The sequence below is a fragment of the Anolis carolinensis genome, chromosome 4, assembly GCF_035594765.1.
Source record: "Anolis carolinensis isolate JA03-04 chromosome 4, rAnoCar3.1.pri, whole genome shotgun sequence".
NCBI classification, from domain to species: Eukaryota; Metazoa; Chordata; class Lepidosauria; order Squamata; family Dactyloidae; genus Anolis; species Anolis carolinensis.
Window position 1 is genome coordinate 117,766,588 of NC_085844.1, and position 18,728 is coordinate 117,785,315.

The 18,728-nt window shown below is 38.1% G+C and overlaps 1 protein-coding gene and 1 long non-coding RNA gene across 3 annotated transcripts in view; both read right to left on the reverse strand.

The window, feature by feature from the left end:
* Positions 1–18,728, reverse strand: part of gmds (GDP-mannose 4,6-dehydratase) — a 330,217-nt gene that overhangs the window by 153,494 nt on the left and 157,995 nt on the right. The gene's annotated exons all lie outside the window — the stretch shown is intronic.
* LOC134298222 (uncharacterized) lies at positions 8,171–17,572 on the reverse strand. Its single transcript, XR_010005178.1, has 2 exons — positions 8,530–17,572; positions 8,171–8,448 (listed from the first exon to the last, which is right to left on the reverse strand). It is a non-coding gene; the product is annotated as an uncharacterized LOC134298222 (long non-coding RNA).

Sequence of the window (18,728 nt, forward strand, 5' to 3'; positions counted from 1 at the left end):
TTCACGAGGACAGTCAGCCTTTTTAGCAAGCCTTGCAAAGGCTGGTTTGTTATCATTTGATTTTTAGACCTATTTTACGTATGTACATACCTGGGGTCATGTAAACATTTTTCAGGCCAAAAGGGGTCACGAGTGGAAAGGTTTAAGAAGCCCTGCTCTAGACAGTCCTGCTAGAGCTGTGTGTGCTTGCTTACAATAGGCAGAGATAACAGCAGCTGTCTCCAGAACCCTTTGGTGAGCATGTGTAAACAGCAAAAGAGAAAAAAAGGAGAGATCACAAAAGTCTGTTCCACTAGTTATCAAATGTTAACAAATCGTAAATCTCAAAGTTTAGCCAGCAAAATGGGAATAATAAAGAAGTGGAGGCTAGTAAAAGAGAAACTAATCTTTGGATGCATCCTGGAAGATAACTTTAAGCGGTATCTAAAAAATTCAATGTTTTTGTTTCCACTTGCTTATTCAAAGCTTACATGGTTGTTTCATTTCGTATGTTCATGCTGTTAGTTTTGAATAAAAAGGTTTCTGCAGCATGTTGAAGAGTTATTTTCTCTTTTTTGATATAGGAATGTATTTTTCCATATTATTTTTGCTTTTGCCACCAAACTTTATGTGAAAGAACGAATAGCCAATAACCCACCTATGTAGTTAACTGAGGTATACATGTATTTTTCTTTCTTTTTAAAAAATATTTTTTATTAACAGATAGTTTTCCATAAAATACAATATATTACCGATAGAAACAACACACAAAAAGTAACAAGAAAAAACAAAAGAGAAAAAAAGAAAAAAAGGAGAAAAAGAAAAAGAGGGAAAAAAGGAAAAAGAAGGGGAAAAGGGAGGAAAATGGTTGTTCCTGAAAGATTATCAATAAAGAAGAGGGAGGCTTGAAGAAACAATAATAAATATACCAGGTGTATGCGGAATCTCTTTTAGAAAAAAAAGTAACACCATGGAGTAGATGGAAGTCAATGTATATAATTTATCTCTTTTTTTCTTTCAATTTGCTTTTGTTTCTTTACCACTTGCAAAGAAAGTAGCAGCAGACCTGCATTTTTTCCAGGTAGCCTTCACGTTCTTTTTATTTTTTAAATGAGGATCTCTATAGTTTCAACAAAGTGACAAAACTATTGTTAAATCCATATTCCTATTCCATATCATTACAGAAGCAATTTTGCTTGTTATTCTTCTTTTAACATCTTCCCCATCGTAAAAAAAGGAAAACCTTGATATTTATCTCCTGTGTAATAAGACTCCTTAAAACAGATTTTAAAAACCAGAAGAAGGATACAACTGAGAGTACATACACCCCCAAAAGGGAACAGCTGCAGAACTTTGTGGACTGAAAACTGGGCTCAAAAAGCCACTTGAGACAGTGGGAATGAAGCAAATTCAATTATCTCCATGATTCTTATCTGCCCTTTCCTCCCACCTCCTCTTAACCATAAGGAGCTCTTCAGCTGTAAGATAAATTGACTGCAGTAAAGCAAGGAATATATTACCTAAATTCAGGACTGTAACAAAAGTGACAGTGAACAATTTTATGATCCACATGCATTTTGTTTGTCATCTTTTCTTTAGTTTGCAGAACCACCCACAGGGGCTGGTTAACTTCTACGACTATTGATGAAAGGGTTAAATTCCAGATTTCCTTGGAGAAAACAACATTTCCTTGTCTGCAAACCCTTCTCAGATCGAATGCAGGAATTCTTCCACCCACAATGCTATTTCTTCCAGGTCCTACAGTTCCAGCACCTTGGGTTTCCTGCTGTGGGAACAGCTCTGTGTGCTTGCTCAATGTCATCTGCTCCAAAAAACAAAATCAAGCAACAGCTCATTAATCCTAGGTCACTAAAAAATATAGGACATTTCTCCCTTTTCAGATTCGGGGACATCTTGGCTCTCCAAGGAAACAGTAATTCCCTTTTTCTATATCCTCCATTTTGAGCTGCACTTCCTGATTCACTTTGTAAGATTTGATTTTAATCAAAACATACAATAATACCAGGAGCCTCCAGTGGCTCAGTGTGTTAAAGCGCTGAGCTGCTGAACTTGCAGACCGAAAGGTCCCAGGTTCAAACCCGGGGAGCGGAGTAAGCGCCCGCTGTTAGCTCCAGCTCCTGCCAACCTAGCAGTTCAAAAACATGCAAATGTGAATAGATCAATTGGTACCGCTCCGGCAGGAAGGTAACGGCGTTTCATGCAGTCATGCCGGCCACATGACCTTGGAGGTGTCTACAGACAATGCCGGCTCTTCGGCTTAGAAATGGAGATGAGCACCAACCCCCAGAGTCGGACATGACTGGACTTAACGTCAGGGGAAACCTTTACCTTTACCTTGCAATAATACCACTAGATTCCTAGGATTTACTAGCAGTATCTCCCATCTCTTCTATTTTAGAGGCTATGGTACTGTGCCATTATCTGAGTGGACTCCAAAAGGGGGTCTAGACGGAGAGGAACAGTCCATTTTTGCTGGTTATCCCCCCCCCCCCTGTATCATAAACTATAGTTGTTTTGAAGATGGTGACATGGGTCGAGGGAATGACAGGAAAACAAGGGGAAATGGTTTAACTTCTTCAATCCCACCGCCCCCATAAAATAGATTGTCTTTCTCTGTCTAGGGCCCCCTTGTGGCTTCCGCTCAGATAATGAAACAATACAGAGGCTATATTTGCATCTTTTGGCTTTGGAGAATTAACTAGAGAGGATTATTCTACTGTTTTTCTTGCTGGGCTGTCAGCCATAAACATATATGTGGCTTCCAAATTTTAGGCCCCATGCTAGGTCCATTTTCATTGTCCTCTACTTAAGATGTTGTAATCTCCTCCTTGGACACAAAATATAGGCCTTTTAGATTTGTTTTTGACAAAATGCTTGCAGAGATTTCCCTTTGAGGCATATCTGTGGCAGCTGTTTAACTCATTGTTATCTATACGTCTTAAAGATGCATCTGTTTGCAAAGTGGCTACATTCAAAAGCCTGTCCAACCTTTAAAAAAATTATGAACGGCTGTTTCTCCCTATCACAAGGAGGGCAAGAGGATCCAGCATTTGTAAGGAGGAAGATATTCTGAGGGAGGGATGAGAAGAAGGTGTCGCTGGTTTCTGAGCCCCAAATTGGTTCAGAAAATTAAGCAACTCACTTCTATTTTTAAAACAATTAACTGGTTCCAGATTTATCCAATATAGTACAAGCAAAGAACAGATACATTTTTAAATTTTTAGGCTGTATGGCCATGTTCCAGAAACATTCTCTCCTGATGTTTCACCCACATCTATGGCAGGCATCCCCAGAGGTTGTGAGGTATATTGGAAACTAAGCAAGGGAGGTTTATATATCTGTGGAAGGTCCAGGGTGGGAGAAAGAAGTCTGTTGGAAACCAGTGTGGATGTTGTAATTAATCACTTTGATCAGCATTAATGGCTTTGCCAGCTTCAAGGGCTGGCTTCTTCCTGCCTGGGAGAATCCTTTGTTTGGAGGTGTTAGCTGACCCTGATTGATTCATGTCTGGAATCCCTCAGTTTTCAGTGTGTTATTCTTTATTTACTGTTCTGATTTTAAAGTTTTTTTTAATACTGGTAGCCAGATTTTGTTCATTTTCATGGTTTCCTCCTTTCTGTTGAAATTATCCACATGTTTGTAGATTTCAATGGCTTCTCTGTGTAGTCTGAGATGATAGTTGTTAGATAGATAGTTATTTCTCCCATCATGGACCTTCTATAGATATAAATCTCCCTTGCTTAGTTTCCAATATATCTCACAACCTCTGAGGATGCCTGCCACAGATATGGGTGAATGCTTATGGAACATAGCCATATAACTTGGAAAACTCACAACAACCCAGTGATTCTGGCCATGAAAGCCTTCGACAACACTTTACATTTTTACTTAATGCAAAATGTTATTGGATGCAAATAATATATCCAATGGAAATGTACTTCAAGCAAAATAGTAATTGCAACTAGGGACACACTTCTCACGTGTAGCAAGTCTTTGGGAACCTCAAGACAATTTCTCACGGGAAAATGAAACCAAGTTCGAGTCCTCTGGTGCCAGTTAAAGCAAGATATGCTGGATGAAGCATACCAAAACTAACACTTTTTGAGAAGTCTTAAATGAAATTGCCCATAACAAATATAACTAGGGACACTCCGTTCTCCTCTTCAAACTTTCCATTTCCTCAAGCAAAATGTCAATAAGACAGGGACACCATGAAGACGAGTAGCAGCAATAAGTGAGTTTTTTCATAGGAATCTCTTTGGATGCTTGCACAAAGGCTGGGAAACTGTTGGCGCCACCAGGCCTCCCATAAGGTCACCCTACAGCTGAAGGTATGAAATGCTATGCCCTGAGAAGGAAGGCATTAGACTAGAATGAGGGATGACTTGAGCCCTCAGATAGATTAATCATCAGGCCAAGAGTCTCATGATAGGTTTACCGGGCTATGGCTACGAGCAAAGTTGACTCCCCCGAAAAGAGAGGGCAGCAAAATAGCATTAGGAGCATCAAATGTCCCCCTTTTCCTTAGGCATGGAAAGCTCATCTTTGGAATGTCAGGATAAAACATGAGTGCTGCCATTGCACTTATAGACAAGGAGGAGTGATTCACTGTTTCATGGCACAAGTGGAGGAGGAGGGTGCAATAAAATGTTTTACAAGGTGAGATCTATACCCTGAAAGCAGCACAAGATTACAAAGGCCTTTCTGTCTCCCCCACCCCATTATTCCCCACGGGACTAGAAAGGATTCTAATTAAACTGTAAATTACTTAAAATAAGGAGAGGCATATGCTTATGCTCATGACAGACCATCTTTATGAAAACGAGTTCAACGCCCACGTTTGCTTACCCTCTTTTTCCTAATAGGAAAACTCAAGACTTAAAAAATAGAATCTGAATTATATAAGTGCCTGTGAGAACACTATGTATTTATGGTAATTAAAAAGACACATGGAATCAGAACATTATTATCAATTGAAGCAGCGACCTATCATTCATCTGTTGCACACTCCCTTAACTTTTTCACAAGAAGTCAATTTTGTTTCTTTTACTTTAAAAGCAAGGTGTAGGTTTATTACTGCAGATAGCACCATATTCCTGGCTCCTTTTAAAACCAGTTTATATTAAAAAGACTGAATCTGCGCAATTGGCAACACCTAATTAGAACTTCTGGGAAGCAGCTCATATGGAACCTTTTTTTTTTTTAAAGGCCAAGTTAAAATCTTTAGATGATGGGCAAGCCTTTGGTAGACTAATAACAAGCACACATTAATGACTAAAATCTCAAATGTGAATTGAATGACATTTACATGACTTTATAAATATCGAGAACACAATCCCTCTCATTCCTTAGTGAAATCAGTATTATTATTATTATTATTATTATTATTATTATTATTATTATTAATTCATTTCTATCCTGCGTTTTTCCCATGGGTGGGATTCAAAGTGGCATACAAAGTTTAAAAACACCAATACATGTACATCAATACATAAAATACATAATCAACAAAAAACATCAAACACCAATTTGAAGAAATAACCCAATTTCAACATCTCCTATTCAACAATTAAAACTTACAACAAATATTATTAAATACAATTAAAATTTCCAACCTCAGGCCACTAAGGGTTATTTCAAATTCAGTTAAGCAGCTCCTAAGCAATTCCATTTTCATATGGACCATATCGCAGTTAATTAAACGTTTAGAGATGAATTTTACCAGTGGTTATCTAGCAGTGCTTATTACTGTTCATCTGCAAAGGCCTGGCCAGACAAGAAAGTTTTAATTTGTGATCAAAGGACCAGTAAGGAGAGGGCTGATCGTACCGCTCTAGGGAGGGAGTTCCAGAGACGTAGGCAATCACCGAAAAGGCCCTCTCTCTCGTTCCCATCAGTCGTGCCTGCGACGGTGGTGGGACCGAGAGAAAGGGCCTCTCCCGAAGATCTCAGGGATCGGGTGGGTTGGTAGGAGATGTGATGTCACAAGTAAGCTGGGCCCAAACTGTTTAGGGCTTTGTAGGCTAAAGCCAGCACCTTGAACTGCACCTAGAAACATAGTGGAAGCCAGTGTAGTTGTTTCAGGAGTGCAGTAGTTATTTCTTTATATCCCACTCCCGTAAGCAGTCTAGCAGTTGATCTTTGAACCAGCTGAAGTTTCCAAATGTTCTTCTGGGGCAGTCCTACGTAGAGTGCATTACAATAATCTAATCTGGATGTGTATTTACAATTTTAACCAAGCAGTGTTATCTTAAAGCAAAATCTTGCTTTAACCAAATTAATAATATGACAACTGAAGTGTTAATTTTGCTTCGAAATTCAGCCTCAACCATGGTGAGTTGCTAATATTTCCTGATGTTCATATGAGATCTCTGTAAAGTGCTTAAACTGTATCCTAACTTGAATTTAGAAAAAGAATGCACTAGTGGTTTCAAAGAATTATTTTTTTCTCCTACATTTTTGGCTGCTTCTTATCCCATGCATTTTAGCATATCCTCTCTCTATTTATGGATATGAACATATAACATACAGTATAACCTTCCTGTTCCATGGATTTCACTTACCCATACTCTAAAAATATTCCCCTGGAGGTGTTTGTGTACCTCTCCAGGTCTTTCAGTGCAATTCTAGTGTATATTTCTGTCCCAAATATAAACAAAATAACAGGGTTTGCTGTTACCCATGGTGTAAGGTATCCACGTGGAACTGCCTACAAGCAAGGGGAAGCCACACAGCTCCATGAGACCTTCCATCAGATATTGCCTGATGCGACCTTGTCTGCAATGTTTGGCCTGTCATCCTCTTGTCATGATCAGGCCCCCTTTCTTTCACCTCCTCCTTTCCTCAGCTCTGACTGTGGCAGAGGGGAGGGAAGGAAGAACTTCACTTTCTTTATCTTGTATGTTATGTACAATCCAAATAATATTTGGTGGCACATTACATACATCAACAAATATATTTTTGGATTTCAAAGTTTTGAAAATTACAACACACATGATATTTGAAAGTGCATTAAACCCGAGTAAATATGGGTATTTCATCAATCGCTCAAGATGATGCACTTCCTAAGAGAGGTTCAGAGGATTTGAAATAATAAACAAATGCACATTTCTTCATTCAAGACTTAAATAAATAAGAGCTTAAAACAAGGCACCTTAAACTTGGAAAAGCTATGCATCCTGACCCTTGTACGCTATTTCATGCCATAGCTCCCAGACTTGAGTCCAAATCAATGTTTCTTGACCAAGAAAGTATTAACTCTTTGATTTAATAAAAGGCAAAGACCACAGCTGTGATGTTGGCCAAGGAGATCAGGGAAGCGAACGGGAGAGGAGAGGGATGACTCTTCCTCTTCCTCCTCTTTCATAACACCATTGCCCTGTCCATGGTCACTGCAGGAGATGACAGTAGAATCCTGTGTCATTTCCGAAAAACGCTATGATAGAGAGAACGGGAAGGGATTCTAGTGTCACCGATCCAGGTTCATCACCACTGGTTGGTTGGGACTCCCTCCTGTCTCTGCAGTGGTCAGGGTACTGGTGGCTGTGTAAGCTATCTAGGAGCCAATTTGGCATATGCCATGCTGGATCAGCTTGGATAACAGCTTAGTTTATATCTGCCCTGAGTCTTTGGGATGCTATATTTCAATACAGGAAAATACTTGTCTTAAATAGCCTTGTCTGGTTCTAGATATCTTCCTCACCAAATGTCAACGCATACAACGAGTAGAGTAGAGGGACAGATGCTGGCTCTGAGGCCAATTGTATCTGTCAAGAGTCAGACGCCAGTTAACAAACAAAACAGAGTTTATTCAGAAGATAAGCCAAAAGTAACATAAACACAGAGGGTATCCTTGAAACACTTCACTTATCAGTGTTTCAAGAGTAGTTCGGACAAAAATATAACTCAAAAACAAGCCAAGCTATTTTTCCACGCTGGCATTCAATAAAAACTAAAAGATGCTTCAGTTCAGCTTTAGAGAACAAATTGAGTTGACTGCTAGAAAATATGCGAAATAAACAAAGGCTTGAAACCTTCCAGAAGCTGCAAAGTATACCTGAAAGTGCAAAAGCCTCTTTTGGTTCCAAACCATTTCTGAAACAGCCAGCCGGCTCTGCGGATTTAAAGGGACAATTCCCAAAAGAAAAACACCAAACTGGTTTGAAAACAACAAACTAGAAGTGCAGTAAACTGCTTCCACGGTGCAGATAAAGCCGAGAGCTTCAAAGGGATGATGAATAGCCGTCGTCAGGAGAATCCAAGGTCAGGTCAGGAGGCAGCAGCAAATTCCGAAGAGCAAACCAGTAGTCAGAAGCCGGGAGTAGTCGTCAGTCAGAGGGCGAAGACAGAAGCCAGGTCAAATTCCAATCCAGAGTCCGAAGAGGGTGCAGTCATCCAAACCAGGTCCACGAAAAGGCACAAAGAGCCAAGCAACGATGGTATCAGCAGCTAGAAATAGTAATCAGAGTGCAGTCCAGGGAAACCCACACATTCCATCCCTCCGCTGCCGAGCAGTCCCAGATAACTTACATCCGAATCACAGTCCAAGTCCAGTCTTCACGAAAGCACAGAGATCCCAATGGCGCCTCAGCAACACCTTGCCACACGCAAAGTGCAGTGGCCAAACATTCCCATTTTATTCCCCTTCCTCTTGGGTGACCAAACACTCACACCCAAACACCAGGTGTCCCAAATCTACTCAGAGTCCGAACTCCACACAGCTAGGGCTCGTGGATCAGGAGTGCTTAACAGTTCGCCGGAGTCCCAATCATCCTGCCCACACTTAGCCCCATGAACACTTAAAGAACCATCCTCACTTCTCCAAGCATCCCAAGTGGGATCTGCTCCTGCAGAAACCCCAGGTTCAGCAGTATCCATAGGCCCCAGATCCCCAGACATCTCCGGTGGCTGTGCCCATTCAGTGCCCATTTCCCCAGCCACCACCTGTTCCTCAGCATCCATTTCTTCCCCAAACTCCCCATCTGAATCTTCCTCAGAAGATCCCCCATTAAGCTCTCTAAGTCGCTTCCTGCGCAACTCCTCCAGTGAACCCTCATCACGAGGGTTTTTCCTTCCTCTTCGAATCCCATCACCATCAACCATAATCCCCGAAGGTGCAGTCACAACAGTATCCCTGACCATTTTGATCCTAGCAATACACCAGACTCTTCTGGAATGCCCCCTTTCTGGCCAAAAACAGGAGCCTCTGATGGTGTATCTACACCATAGAATTAGTACAGTTTGACACCACTCTAACTGCCATGGTTCAGTGCTATGGAGTCACTGAAGTTGTGGTTTTACAAGGCATTTAGCCCTCTCGCCAAATAGTGCTAATGTCTCACCAAACAACAAATCTTCAGATATTTATTTATTTATTTATTTATTTATTTACAGTATTTATATTCCACTCTTCTCACCTCAAAGGCGACTCAGGGTGGATCACATTGCACACATATAGGCAAACATCCAATGCCATAACATAGAACAGAGACAGAAACAAACTCAGGCATGGGCTGGCCTCGAACTCATGACCTCTTGGTCAGGTTGATTTGTTGCAGCTGGCCAATAGCATTTAGCCTTGACAGTTAAAGTGGTGTCAAACTGCATTAATTAAATAGTGTAGAGGCATCCTGGGAAAGCCAAAACACTTTTAATGTGCATTATGAGTTCCTTATTTAACTTCCAAAATAAATGCACAAATTTTAAAATTAAAGTTGAACTATTGTGTTTTATTCTTAAAAACTCATTAGGCATTTTGGAAGAAACTGGTTTTTCTAAAATTAACTACACCTGCCATGGTAAAAAAAATACTATATTGGAAGCAATGAAGCCTTAATTAAGTTTCTGAAATAATGTATACAGGGGATATTAAAAAACACACTGAACAGTTGAAATTTACAGCTGATTTAATACCTAAAATTAGGGTTTAGCTGCAGTAGAAAATGCTATAAACATGCTTAACCATCTTTCATACTTAAGCAACATGACTGGCTTCTTTTGAGGAATGAGTATTCTGTGATGGATGCAGAACCGCTGGGACAATGCTGTTAATGAGAATGTTGCATACACTCATGTTTTCATGTTGCTATTTTTTCAGAAATGTGTTTTTTTTACAGAAGTTTATATTGGTATGTCTAGCAAATCGCTCATTCCAACAACAAATAGGTTTAAATTTCCAACAGAAGATAACCGAATGATAAAGCTCCACAAAGAAATATTTTCTATAAAAGGTAAAAGTTGTCATGGAAAAGGTAATGAAGAGAAATGATTCATGCACAGGGTTTTAATGATATCCAGCTGCTCCTATATGTTATCTGTTGATAAGACATTCTTTAAAGCATAATGTTTCAGAAAGATTGCAAAAGTTAACATTCGTATGCAGTAAAACTCCAAATCAGCTTTCTCTACTTAATTGCCTAGATTTCCTCTAAGACAGGGTTTGTTTTTAATGTAAGTGCAGGGAAAAGAATATATATGTTCATCTTTTGCCTTAACAGGCAAAAAAATGTTAAAATAATGAAATGCTGGGTTTTTTTTAGAAAAATATATATCTATTGTCAGCACGATACATATAAAATTTTCATATCAACTATTTTCCAAATTTGTGTCTGGATAACTGATAATAATAAATAATAATTTTATTTATAACTGCCCTATCTCCCTGAGGGGACTCAGGGCGGCTTCCAACAAAGGATGGCAAACATTCAATGCCATAAAACAATACAAAATGAACAAATAATCCATGAATTAAAAATCTATAACAAATTATAACAACTACTCACAAAGGCTTGCTGTGAGCTTTCAGACTGTAAGGCCACGTTCCAGAAGCATTCTCAGAGATTCCGGCCATGAAAGCCTTCGACAACACAACTACTCAAAAAGTTTAAATAATTAAATAGAACATATAAATCTATTAAACCTATAAAATAACAAAACGAATCAGTTTAAGAACAATTAAAAACAGTTAAAATTATTTATTTATTTCTCACATTTGAATCCCGCCCTTCTCACCCGAAGGGACTCAGGGCGGCTTACAACAGTGGCAACAATTAGATGCCCATACAAACCAATATAAAACAGCACATAAAACAGTTAAAATTATTAAAATAACCACTGTTATATCATTTATCTGCTGCTAATGACCCAGAGGAAGGCTCGTTGGCTTAATGAGAAGGAGGAATAAAGTTTACAGCACAAACTAAGTGGAATATAAGGGAACTGATATATCACTCTAGTTCAGCTGGTCTTTTAAACTATTTTAACGATAATTATTTAAAGTTAACGTCAGTGTTGTTTTACCTTATTGTATAATATTGATTATTCCTGTTATTTTATTTTATTTTTTGTCTGTATAGGCATTGAATGTTTGCCTGTTATTATGTTGGAAGCTGCTCCCCTCGGGGAGATAGAGTGTCATACAAATAAAGTATTATTATTATTATTATTATCATCATTATTATTATTATTATTATTATTATTATTATTATTATTATTACAGTAGAGTCTCACTTATCCGAGCCTCTCTTATCCAAGCTTCTGGATTATCCAAGCCATTTTTGTAGTCAATGTTTTCAATATATCATGATATTTTGGTGCTAAATTCGTAAATACAGTAATTACAACATAACATTACTGCGTATTGAACTACTTTTTCTGTCAAATTTGTTGTATAATATGACATTTTGGAGCTTAATTTGTAAAATCATAACCTAATTTGATGTTTAATAGGCTTTTCCTTAATCCCTCCTTATTATCCAACATATTCGCTTATCCAAGCTTCTGCCGGCCCGTTTAGCTTGGATAAGTGAGACTCTACTGTATTATTATTATTATCGTTATTATGTTGCAATTTCAAGGAAACAAAAATACGAATGAAAGATAATAATAATAATAATAATAATAATAATAATAATAATAATAATACTTTATTTTTGTATCCCGCCACCATCTTCCTGAAGGGACTCGGGGTGGCTAACATGGGGCCAAGTCCAGAAAAACAAAGTATAAACAAGCTAAAATATAAAACCAAACAATAAAATAACAAGCAGAATAAAATCAAAAATGAATTCAAGCACAATTATACATAAATACATAAAATAAGAAGTTTTAAAACCATATCAATTTCACCAAGGGACAAAGGAATAAAAGAGGGTCGAAGTAAAGTGCGTAGTAACTGGGTTATTCCATAAAGTGCCTGACCGAGTATTCAAAAAAAAAAATTCCAAGATAACATTAGGGGCAGGATGGGGTGGGTATAGAGATAAAGTGCAGGATGGCAGCATGGTTGTCAAGGGGTCTATAGTTTCTTGTTTAATCGAAAGTGCGCTGAAAGAACCAAGTCTTAAGTTGTTTAATAAAAGCAGACAGGGTTGGATCAAGATGTGGAAGTATTTATTTTTGGCTTCTATGAGAGTGTTAAGCATTCTACTTTGGATTTGGGAACTACTAAAGTATAAGTTGTTGGAGAGCTGCATTTTGGGAGAATGCAATAAGTTCAGCAACAACAGTATTGCCCCTTCTGTTTCCCAGTTCGAGACTAGAGGCAGTTTACAATTTTAAAAAATGAGGTAAAAATTCACCACACAGAAGCTAAAAAGTAATTAAATTATCAAACCAATTAAAGTTAAAACCAGTTAAAACATACTGAATCACAGTAGCGGGGATGCAAAATGTTATTGAAAGGAAGAGAGTGAGGTCTTGGAGAGTGTTGGCCTCCTTTGTTTTTTCATGCCAGTCAAACCTAATAATCCTAAACTCTCTGGGGATAGAAACAGATGTTACTACTACTTTTAATAAGAATACTGATAATGAAATGGTCGTTCAGACCGAGTTCACAGAAATATGCGATATAAATATGGATGAATGAATGTAAAGGGCTGCTTAAGTGACACTGAATTCTTGGAACTCAAGAATGTTTCAGTATGTACCTAGGAGCACAGTCACAATTATATTCAAAAACATTTATGGAAGCATGTTACTTAGCAATGACAACTGCAAACTTTCTCCCAATTTTGAGGAAATTATAAATGGTTTCATTTGCAGCTGTGCAGCCATTTTGCTTTTTTTAAAAACACCAAAAAGAATGTAGCTAATGTGGCACATTGATTTTATAGCATCTGTATTTTTTTTCTGATGACAAGACACGGAAATTTAAGAACCAATTTTGTTTTTGTTTTTTTCGTGTCAGGAGCAACTTGAGAAACTGCAAGTCACTTCTGGTGTGAGAGAATTGGCTGTCTGCAAGGATGTTGCCCAGGGGACGTCCGGATATTTTGGTGTTTTACCATCCTGTGTGTGGCTTCTCTCATGTCCCCGCATGGGAAGCTAGAGCTGATAGATGGGTGCTCACCCTGCTCCTCAGATTCGAACTGCCAACCTTTCAGTCAGCAGTTCAGCCAGCACAAGGATTTAAGCCACCAATATTGATGAGACTTTGCAATGTAACCCAACATGAGTTTGTGACACGATAGACTAATCTACAGTAAGGTGGACATTCACATGTGTTCAAGGTGTCCTAATGGTAAGTGTTTCATCTTGCTAGACTGCATCAGTTTGTTGCTCTTGTTTAAATGTGATAACCACGTTTTTGCTTTTTGAGTCCTTTTAGAATTGATGGCTGTATATGTCTTTTACGCAAAACCCCTCTTCCCCCTATCCCACCACTACAAGAAGTTTCAATAGCATAGGACGCAAGGAGTTAAAAGCATGGAATTGCTCTGCAAACTATTCCAACCTTCCTGTTGAGAGTTCCTTTCACACTAAATGGGAAAAGAACGGTATTAATAGCTATTGCTTTGTGGTACTTTCCCACAGGCCTGAACAGGATCTGCAGATCAGCGTTTGCCTCTCGGAGAGGAAGACCCAAATCTACAGCAGACATTGGAAATGCTGGGCCCCACAAGGAGGAAACAGGAGGACCTAAGAGACAAACCCAAGGCGCACCACACATTAGGACTGCCTGCTCATACTAAGTTTTAAAAGACACCATGGGAAACAAATCCTACAGTGAAGTCAAGAATAGGTATCTGCTTCTTTTATGCTGCTCATACAAGACTTCCTTCATGCTGAATCAAGGGGAATATTCTGTTCCAGCAGGAAATCTGCAAACAGTGGGAAAAGATTTATCTTTATGCTTCATCTCATCTAACTCATTTGCACCAAAGTAATTACCCTTGGCCATTTTAAACCTTCTGTTATCTTTATCCAAGTAAAAGTATAATCAGCTACAGTCTTGATATACTGGACAATGTTTCTTATTAAACTACACAAAATCCATTCCAAATGAATAATCTTTTTACAATATATTTAATATTACTGTACATGAAATTGTAAATCTTTTGTTCAAAATCTAAAAGCACAGCAATCAATTACAGACTAACACATTTATTACAAAATAGGTATTTGAAAAAGAATAAAGATGGAATTAAATTTTTAACTGCAGTTAAAATACACTTTTACGAGCACAAATCTTGCTGTTCAAGTTTCAGTTTTGGTCATAAAATCAAACACAACATTTAACTGACAAATGGATGAACTGTATTTTATTTGCTTAGTAATACTGGCAGAGTAGCTTGAGGACGTTAAATGTAGAAGCTATCCTAGAAAGTGACAAGTATAAAATGGTTACAAACGTGTGTTGAAAAATATGCCCACCCACTTTTTCTGAAAGATCAAAATTAGTATTGTTAAACTCCATGCTACCCACCTCAAAGACAGTAATCATTGTACTTACTATGTTAACAACTGTAAACCACCTACAATTACTTGCATGCTCCCTAACCTCTGAAAGGTGGTAATCCAGTTTGGGTTGTTAGCTGTCAAATTTACTTCCCTTTGTTGAAATATACCCTGGATTTAATTACCATTCTTGATACCTTATGGACCAGAGCCTAAGTATTGTAACTGTGACATTTAACCCTTGACCCTTAAATATTTACCAGCATTTAAACTGATTGTATATACAATTATCCCTTCAAGTGTATCTCAGATCTATCATTCTTTCAATGTGTTACATGTCTAGTCCATCCAAATCAGCCTCTTTGGATGGCAAAGATGTTGGCTGAATTTTTCCTTTCAAATTCGGCTTGTCAGTCTATTATGTACACTGGTTAGCCTGTTAATGGCAATTCAAAAATATACCAAGAGAAAACTTAATTCAACTACACAGAGAGCTTTGTACAGTTCAATTAACAATGCTATTACTGTACGCAGAAACTGATTTACTGCTATTTTATTGTTTGAGGTTTCACTATAAACATGAGGAAAACAAGAGATTAATAAAATGATGGGACTTGGATATAACCTGGCTCAGAAGTTCTTCTATGAATTTCGTTTCCCAGACAGGAATGGCCAAGAAAAAAAGATGCTACATTTTGAATGGTACACATAATTTGCCAACAAAATCTCTATATGGTTACTATGTGAAGCCCGCAAATTCTGGGTGGTCTTAGAATAAAACAAAGTCTCAAAGTACTGTAATAGAGAAAAATTTAAAGGCACCAACAAAAGAGTAGATACCTTCCTCAGTTTGCCAAATTATTTTGGAAAACACTAGCTCTCAATCTCAAAGATTTAGAGGCTTGTGGCATGTGGGGCTTTTATAATGCTGAGCTAAGCTTCAGCTTGAGTATTTCCTGAAAGCAATGCTACTATGTAAAACTGGTGTCGTAGAGTCACGTAATGGGAAAGGCAACACTATGTCTGTTAGAATCCTACCAGTAAAATTAGCCTTTGAATTCTCTGCATGATGGTTGGTTTGATGTTTTTCTACTGTCTAACTACATAAAAGTACAGTCAGCCCTCCACATTTGCTAGGATAAGGTGTGCAGGACCTCTGTGGAAGTGTGAAAAACTATGAATATCATAAGCCTTGCTTCTTTTCAGCCGACTGTCCCAGCCTGTACGTCCCTTTTCTGCCATAGTACCATCAGACCTCACCCCATTTTGTAAAACTCTTCCAACTACTAGGGCACTAAAACTAAAACTAAAAGAAGCAGCCGTTGCCCACACTGACCTCCTTCAGGAAAGATCTGAAAACCTGGTTTTTCAAACCATTTTTAATTAAGAAGACCATCAAAGTGAGCCCCTACTGCTTCTTATTCCAACACTTTGCACCTTATTGCTATACCATTCCACTAGAAGTTATAAAGCATTGCACTTTGTTAACCTTATTCCTCGCCCTTAGTCTGAAGATTGAAGTACCAACTAGTGTTCCGTCACTACTTTGTGGTTCACTTTTCGCGGATTCACTGTTTTGCGGTTTTTCAATAAACTCTAAAAGATTATAAATCGTAAAAAAATACAATTTACAGCCTAAGGAAGGGAGGAAGGAGAAGCCGAAGGGAGAGAAAAGGAGCCCAAGCGGCAACAGGAGAAGAAGGCGATTTATCAACACACGATTGGTTGATAAAGGCTTAAAATAGTATATAACTATTAAAATAATGTATAAATATTAAAATAAATATAGCGTCCCTACTTTGCGGATCTTCACTTATTGCGGGTGGTCCTGGAACCTAACCCCTGTGATAAGTGAGGGAACACTATACCGCTCCAGGGCATTGAACATGTTTTAATTGTTTTTAAATCGTTGTTGTTGTATGTTATTTCTTGATGTATTTATTGCTGTGATTGGATTTGTTTTTACGGTTGTATTTTTATATTGTTTGGGCATGGTCCCTTTGTAAGTCGCCCTGAGTCCCCTTGGAGAGATGGGGTGGGATATAAGAATAAAGTATTATTATTATTATCATCATCATCATCATCATCATCATCATCATCATCACCACCACCACCACCACCACCACCACCACCACTGGGGTGTTGGCCTCTGATTCTTTCTCGCCGCCAACCTGTCTTAATGCCTCCATGCCTAACTCCCAGTTTTAAAACTGGATGTTAGGCACTGGGAGTGTTAGCAGGACAGAAAAAGTAAGGGGTAAAGGTGGAGGGAGAAAGGAAGCTGAATTGCAGTAATTCAGCAGCAGCTGTTGTACTGTACAAAGTATTGAATAATCAAATTCACGAAAAGGAGACTTGTAAATGGGGAGAACCAGCTATAATTACAAGCCATCTTTATAATAAAAAACTTTAAAAATGTCATAGGAAGTTCATTTTAGTATAACAAATCAGTATGTAACAATCCAAACTTGATCTTTCAGCCTATCTATGAATGAATGAATGAATTGTTTATTGTACTAGCCATAGGCCATGACATCAGTAATATACAACCTTTATAAACACTTTCCAATAAAAACATTAAAACTTATTCAAAAATTAAAACTAGCTCTTTAAAATTATGATAGCAGCAACATAACAATGACAGTGTCTGATTTGTATCATCCCAAACCATCACCATTTCCATTTCTGTCCTCAAGTATGGATTTTGCTACCTTAGCTCTGATCTTTTGGGCTGCAATTGCAAATGTGGCAACCTTTAGTGTTATGTGTTGTCGAAGGCTTTCATGGCCGGGATCACAGGGTTGTTGTATGTCTTTCGGGCTGTGTGGCCATGTTCCAGAAGCATTCTCTCCTGACGTTTCGCCCACATCTATGGCAGGCATCCTCAGAGGTTGTGAGGTTCCTCTGAGGATGCCTGCCATAGATGTGGGCGAAACGTCAGGAGAGAATGCTTCTGGAACATGGCCACACAGCCCGAAAGACATACAACAACCCTTTAGTGTTATATTTTTGGAATAATCTGCTAGCAAGTCACAGATCACAGCCTATCTAAATATCAGATAATCTGATTTACAATATTTTGTTTGAATAACTATTTCAACTGGATTTTCAGAAAATGGTCTGTCTACCTCGATTTCTTTTTTCATTAAACATACATGCTCTATAGTCTTTCGTTTAGACAAAGCAAATATAGAAATACCTGTAAGTAATACCAAAATATAAGACAAACTGACAAGTCAAGGTATTCATTGTGCTTGCTGACGCTTATTCTTTCCTCAGGCTATTGCACTTTTTTAAAATAAGTTCTGCCTTATGAATACAGTAATGTATACAATTTGTAAGACAAGATTCACGATTATTGAATTACAGTTTAAATAGTTCATCCCCTCTTCCCTCAATAAATGGAATTCAGTCATCTCCATTTCATGTCATGCTCATACATGCAAAGTACAGAAATTATGACTCCCACATAGTTGATTTTGCCATTGTGAGTGGTGTTTTATAACTGAGGACATATGAAGAGTTCTGCTGGATCACTCCAAAGACCATTTGTTTCCATCAGCTGTTAAGCAGATACCATTGAGAAGATCATAAGCAGGGCTTTAAGAACAATAGATTTTTTTCCACTTTTGTTCTCCAGCAAATATTATTCAAAATGATACTGGTTCTGATCCTAGAGACAGCCATTGGCAGCTTTATTTGCATTACCTGCTGTAAATGACCCAGAAGTGCGAATCACTCTATATTACAATTATTATGAATATATCAGACAAAACATGTAGATATTATTTTCCCAGGGTTCCACAGAATCAAACCATGGCAGTTAAAGTGGTGCCAAATTAATTCTACATTGTAGATGCATCCTAGATCAGACAGGTGTGGTCCATTCGTAGTATTTTTGTCAGGATGTAAGGTTTAAAAGATAAAAATTGCTTTTATATTATACACAGTGAAATACACTAACCATTATTTTTACATAACATGACACTGTCATTTCTATTTGTCATAGTAAAGGAAGTCTGACAAAAACAATTCTGATGAACATGTACAAT